This window comes from Clupea harengus, chromosome 15 (assembly GCF_900700415.2).
Source record: "Clupea harengus chromosome 15, Ch_v2.0.2, whole genome shotgun sequence".
Taxonomy (NCBI): Eukaryota; Metazoa; Chordata; class Actinopteri; order Clupeiformes; family Clupeidae; genus Clupea; species Clupea harengus.
The window spans coordinates 14635114-14642613 of record NC_045166.1 but is presented as its reverse complement, the minus strand read 5'-3'; the positions used below and the strand labels follow the sequence as shown (position 1 = coordinate 14642613).

The following is a 7500-nucleotide window of genomic DNA, read 5'->3' as shown; positions in this document are numbered from 1 at the left end:
ACACACACACACACACACTTCTGTCCACCAGACGGCAGAACAGAGAGCATGCTGAGAAATCACACACCACTCAACCTGTGCTTGTTGAAAGATGATAGTGTAGAACTGGTGTTTGTATACATGTGTGAATGTGTGTGTGTTTATATGCATGTGTGTGTGTGTGTGTGTGTTTGGGAAGTTGTTTGGGAAGGCTGTCCCAGAGCCGTGTTGCACAGGTGTGGACACACACACACACACACACACACACACACACACACACACACTATGGCCACTGGGGCACACAGACCCCTACAGTTCAGCTGGTCTGGAGTGGCACCCAAAAGCCCAGCTGTCTCTGACGTAGACCTGGGCAGCAGCTCCTAATTCAGAGTGCACTGCTATCCAGGAACAGCATGCAGTGTCTCCCACACACAGACTACCAGTGTCTTAGAAACAGCAGCAGGTGACTAAGCAGCATAGTTCCAAGCAGTGCCATGTTTGTACACTTTTTTTTTACTTTTTAAACTTTGCTTTACAGAGGGGGGGGGGGGGGATCTCTGGGCCAGCTAAGGGCCATTAGCCGTCACTTCCTGGATACAAGGGGTTATGCCATGCATTATAGATCCTGGCACACATGCCGGCTGCTGATTGGTGGAAACACCATCAGTCTTTTTAGCACTATGGAATTGAATGCCTGTGTGAGTGTGTGACCTGTCGGCTCGCTCACACGCATGTCCCAAAAATACCCCACGTCAAAGCGTGCATTACTGCATTCCATACCATATCCATATCTATGATATATTTCCATACCATGTCCATACTAGTCCCACCAGGATCTTGCTGTGGCCAAAAGTGAATGAATTTGCTGCGGTAAATAGGTTCATATTGTAGTGATTATGAAAATAAAATCTTGATAATGAAAGAAATTCCATGACTGTGTTTTTTTGTGGAATTATTGCGGTAAAAATAGAAAACCATACCATACCACATTCCTGCTAAATCCATTCCATATCTGTGATATTTCCATACCACATTCCTGCTAAATCCATTCCATATCTGTGATATTTCCATACCACATTCCTGCTAAATCCATTCCATATCTGTGATATTTCCATACCACATTCCTGCTAAATCCATTCCATATCTGTGATATTTCCATACCACATTCCTGCTAAATCCATTCCATATCTGTGATATTTCCATACCACATTCCTGCTAAATCCATTCCATATCAGTGATATTTCCATGTGATATAAATCCATTCCATATCTCACATGGCAGCTGAGTCTGGAGCGGATACGGCTCTAATCCGGCCCTAACCTGGCCCATCTCTAGGACAGATCTGCTGCATCCTGCCTATGCCAGCAGTGTAGCTGCCATGGTCCTTCAGAGATAGTGCTGAGACGTCCATTCTTCTGTGTTTTTGTGGACATCTTGAGGGCACACCGCTTTCGGTTTTCTCTTGAAAGGCGTGTGGAATGCGCTGGGTCACTCTGACACCTTCAGCCAATCAACAGAAAGGATACTGGGCAGGCAGCCAAAGGAGAGAAGCAGTGCTGGCATGTGACGGACAGGAAGGAGAAAGAGAGGGCACTGAGATAGGGAAGGACTGTGGACGACTGAGGGTCAGAACGGGGCCCACTCAGGGCTGGAAATACTCTACGGTCAGATGGATAGAAAATTAGCATTAGTGGACAGGACAGAGGATATTTATACACACACGCACAGACAGACACATGCACACACACATTTCCAACACATCAGCAACCGGCGGGCACTCACACCTGGTGGCACTCAGATGTCACTGACTCTAAACGCATCTGGCTCCGATCACTCAGTACCCATAATGCCTCAGTGATGGTCCAGAGTGAGGAGGTACCCATAATGCTGCAGTGCCACAATGATGCAGTCACACTTTATGTGGATGGTCCCCTATAGACTATCTATAGATGCTCAGATTATAAACACACTTTATGTGGATGGTCCCCCATAGACTATCTACAGATGCTCAGATTATAAACACACTTTATGTGGATGGTCCCCTATAGACTATCTACAGATGCTCAGGTTATAAACACACTTTATGTGGATGGTCCCCTATAGACTATCTACAGATGCTCAGATTATAAACACACTTTATGTGGATGGTCCCCTATAGACTAGCTACAGATGCTCAGGTTATAAACACACTTTATGTGGATGGTCCCCCATAGACTATCTACAGATGCTCAGATTATAAACACACTTAATGTGGATGGTCCCCCATAGACTATCTACAGATGCTCAGGTTATAAACAAACAAACTATCTGTTGAAACTCTGATAAAAACAATTCATGGTTAAGGCCAGGGTTAAGGGTTGGGTTTGGTTAAAGTGATGTTCAGTGAACAATTAGAATTACTGAACTTGAATTTCAACAAACCATCTGTAAAGTCTCTGCAGGCGAACTATCCCAATAAAGTGTTACCGTCGGTACGTTGCATGTAGCCTACATACAACTATGGCTAGGGGCCGGGCTACATCAGCTGTTACTCACAGTCTCTGTAATTAGTGTATTTGGTTACAGTTAGAGTGCAAAACATTGTTTTGGACAAAAACTCAAACTGTAATGCCTCTTTAAATGCCATATAGGTAAGACAGGGAGATGGCAGACAGAGGAAACCCTCTGTGTGTGTCAATGTGTACAGGGAGTGTCAGGCTGATGAGAACTCAGACACACACACACACACTCACACACAGACACAAACACACACACAAACACACACACACACACACACACACACACACACACACACACACACACACACACACACACTAACAGCAGAGTGAATGATCACCAGAGCAGAGAGTCCTGTTGAGTCTAACTCTTCCTCTGTGTGTGTATGTGTGTACAGAGAGTGTAAGGCTGATGAGAACTCAGACACACACACACACACTCACACACACACTCACACACACACACACACACACACACACATACGCACACACTCACACACACACACACACACACACACACACACACACACACACACACACATACACACTAACGCACACACACTAACGCACACACAATAACGCACACGCACACACACACACACACACACTGAGTGTCAGGCTGATGAGAGCTCTCCCACAGTAAGCGTTTCTGTGCTGTTTAAAGCTGTGTTTTATAGGCCGCACTAACAGGAATGCTACATCCATTAGCACTGAGGCAGAGGGCTTCCTACAGGGATTACATCTGTGTAAATCACAATGCACACACACACACACACACACACACACACACACACACACACACACAGAGAAAAGCATGCACACAGAAACCACACACACACACACACACACACACACACGCACACACACACACACGCATACACGTAGAGAGAAACAGAGAGATAGAAGCTAAGTGACCACAAACAAGCAATTGGACACAAAACATCATGGCAACACTGTTTGACAGGTGAGGTTGAGACAGAGATGCACTTCCTCCTACAATGTGAAACATTCAGTGAAATAAGGAATACGTCCCTTAACAAGTTCAACAAATGTCCAATTTCAAAGAGCTAAATGGCACACACACACACACACACACACACACACACACACACACACACACGCATACACACACACACAAAAAAAGAGACAGAGATGCACACACTGCCCCTGTATATAGCAGTTCTGATTCTGTACATATATATTAATATACTGTATGTTCTGATGTTCTGATGTCTTGTATCTGTTGATGTATACGTGTGATGTATGTTCTGATTTCTTGTACTATATGCACTAACTGCTTTGCCAATACAAGTAGCTATTTGCCATGCCAATAAAGCACTTTTTGAATTTTTGAGAGAGAGAGAGAGAAAATGAGAAACACACAAACAAATAAACACACATACGCTCTGTACATTGGTGTATACACACACACACACACACACAGTCACAGTCTGTACAATGAGATATACGTCCCCTGACACACACCCATGCCCTGTGCATTGACATATCCCCCCCCCCCCACACACACACACACACTCTGTATCTCTGTGTAATTGCATAAACACTGTCCCCACTACACACATGCGCTCAAGCCCTTAACATGGACATATACACACACACACACACCGTGTTCTTGGACAACCTGATCAGTAAAATACACCATTCCACTCCCTCTACACACACACATACCCTGTTTAGTTACATTTGCAGCCCCCCCCCCCCACACACACACCCCTCCACACACACACACACACACACCCCTCCACACACACACACACACACACCCCCCTCCACACACACACACACACACCCCTCCACACACACACACACACACACGCTTTGCCTCACAGAATGGCACGGCCCTGTAACACAGAGCTCTTATGGGATTGCAGGGGGATTAGACTAGACAGAGGGGATGACAGACAGGCCCACTACAGCCAGCCCTCACACACAGACACACACACACAGAGACACACACACACACACACACACACACACACACACACACACACACTCAAGCCCTGTACAGCCAGTCCTCCCTCTCTCTCTCTCTCTCTCTCTCTCTCTCACACACACACACACACTCTTGCCCTCTACAGCCAAGCCACCCTCTCTTTCTATCTTTTTCACACACGTATATACACACACTCACACACACTGAAGATGGAACTTCTGACCCAGATGGAAAGCACAAGGGCATCTTGGGACGGGATTACCACACACACACACACACACACACACACACACACACACACTCACACACACACACACACACACACTAACGCATACACACTAACGCACACACGCACACACACACACACACACACACACACACATACACACTAACGCACACACACTAACACACACACACTAACGCACACACGCACACACACACACTGAGTGTCAGGCTGATGAGAGCTCTCCCACAGTAAGCGTTTCTGTATACATAGCAGGCTTACGGATGCAAGTGCAAAACTGGAAAAGCAAGAGAAGAGTGTGTGTGAAAGAGAGTGTTAGTGTGTGTGTGTGTGTGTGTGTGTGTGTGTGTGTGTGTGTGTGTGTGTGTGCGTGTGTATACACACACATCACCTTGTTTAGCTACACATTAAGGGAGTGAGAGGCAGTTGGTCCAAGAGATACAATTGCTTCATAATAAAGGTGACGTGACGATGATAATGATGATGATGAAGCTCATCTCTGTCACATAGAGACGGACATGCCTAATGAGGATGATGATGATGATGATGATGATGATGATGATGATGATGAAGCTCATCTCTGTCACATAGAGACGGACATGCTTAATGATGATGATGATGAGGAGGGTAAAGCTCACTCAAAGCATCACCTCACACAAGCATCACACAGATGATTTAGATGAAGACAATGATGTCTTAACTCTATCTAATAGGGTGAGGACGGCCCTGGATCCCTCTGAAACGCCTGTCTTAAAAACAGCACTGGCACTGGTCTATGGAGCCGCCATTGTTACATCCCCTCTGTTAATACCAACATGCCAACATACAAACGTTACTAAAATCTTTTCTTACAGACACACACAGACACACACACACACCACACACACACACACACACACACACACACACGGACACAAGCACATACAGACACACACATGGACACAAGCACACACAGAAACACAGAAACACACACAGGCAGAGACTTACACATATGACTCCTACTACAGATAATACTGTAACATGCATACAATAAACATACATACACAAACATACATACACACATACATACACAAACATACATGCGCACACACACACACACACACACATACATACACATACACAAACACAAACACAAACACAAACACAAACACAAACACAAACACACACACCATGGGCTAAAATGCCATGTTTTGACCACAGGAGCGTGCGGCAGTTCGTTCACGCCAGCCCCCCCCCCCCCCCCCCCCCCCCCCCCCCCCCTGAGGGTTGCCGATGCGGCCCCACACCCGGTTCTGTTTGTCCCTGCGCCATCTGTCCCCCTCCGCACCTCCACAGGCACCTGACCATCTGAGCCACGCAGTGACGCCCCAACACTGGACGTGCCCCAAACGCCCGCCTGGCACAGGGGCTGTTGCTGCCGGTGGCTATTTTAGTCACGGTTGGCACCGGCTGCCGCCACAGTCCCCACATCTTACTGAGGCTACTCTCACAGGCGCATAGTACAGGCCAAACCCACAGCTAACATGCTAATGAAACATTACCTATGCTGGGAGTGTCAAACATCTCTCACATTTGTGGCTCGAAAACAAATACCAGAAAGCAGTTGGTTCCAGAATGTTGCTGTGTGTGTGTGTGTGTGTGTGTGTGTGTGTTTGTGTGTGTGTGTGCAAGAGTTTGTGTGTGTGTGTGTGAATATGTGTGAAAATATGTAAATCTGTTTCACTCTTGAGGCAGACTGAGGCATGAAGTAGTGAAACGTCACTTCTCAATCCTCAGGCCCTGAAGAACATTTAAAAAAACATCGAAAATGACAAACAAAACACACGCAAACCTCTAAACAAAATCTTGCATTGCGCCTCCCCTCCACACACACACACACACACACACACACACACTCACACACTCACACACACACAAATACACACACACTCTCACACACACAGACACACACACACACACACACACATTCCCTAGCCTGATTCTTGAGAGCATTCGTACTCTTAAGGGGCTCCTCCAAAAATCCAGGTCACAGCGTAGCGGGACAATGACAGCATCGTTTCATTTCTGCTTTATTTTAAAGTTCACGGAGCCGAAAGATGTCCCATCATCGTTTTAGCGTTTCCAAGAGCTCTGGGAATAGTGCAGGGTAGCCTTATTTAACCACTGTTAAACAAAGACTGCATAGAGAACCAGGCTTTTAAAACTTCAAAACTGAGGCTAAAACACACACACACACACACACACACACTTGCTCTGGTCTGAAAGGTTTCTCAGCACAAACTATCCGTTGTCTACACGGCACAATGAAACCTGTTCAGAGCATAAATATCAGCGTGTAGAGATCTAACGCTTTTTCCACAATGACCAGTATTTACTAGTGTGTTCTCTACTGATAATCTCACAGTGTGTGTGTGTGTATGCCAATGTTCACAGGAGTGTGTGTGTGTGTGTATGTGTGTGTGTATGCCAATGTTCACAGGAGTGTGTGTGTCTGTGGGCGTGTGTGTGTGTGTGTGTGTGTGTGTGTGTGTGTGTGTGTGTGTGTGTGTGTGTGTGTGTGGGTCTCTGTAGTTTCACCCAGCTAAGGCACACATCTCCCACGTACAGTAACCTTCACTTCCTTTCCCAGAAGCCCTTGAACCCTGACCCCCTCTCTGCTGTGACCCCCTCACAGAGGGGTCATCTCTTTGATTCAGTGTGGTCTGTCTCAGCCAATCACGTCTGCTCTAATCTGGACAAGGTCCCCTCCAACCAATCAGAGACACCAGGGGCTAGCACATGACAGGGGTAAACATCAACTACTGTGAGTGTCTAATAAAACACCAAAT

The 7500-nt window shown here is 46.3% G+C and overlaps 1 protein-coding gene across 3 annotated transcripts in view; it reads right to left on the bottom strand.

The window, feature by feature from the left end:
* pak5 (p21 protein (Cdc42/Rac)-activated kinase 5) overlaps nt 1-7500 on the bottom strand; it is an 88972-nt gene that overhangs the window by 52961 nt on the left and 28511 nt on the right. The window lies entirely within an intron of this gene.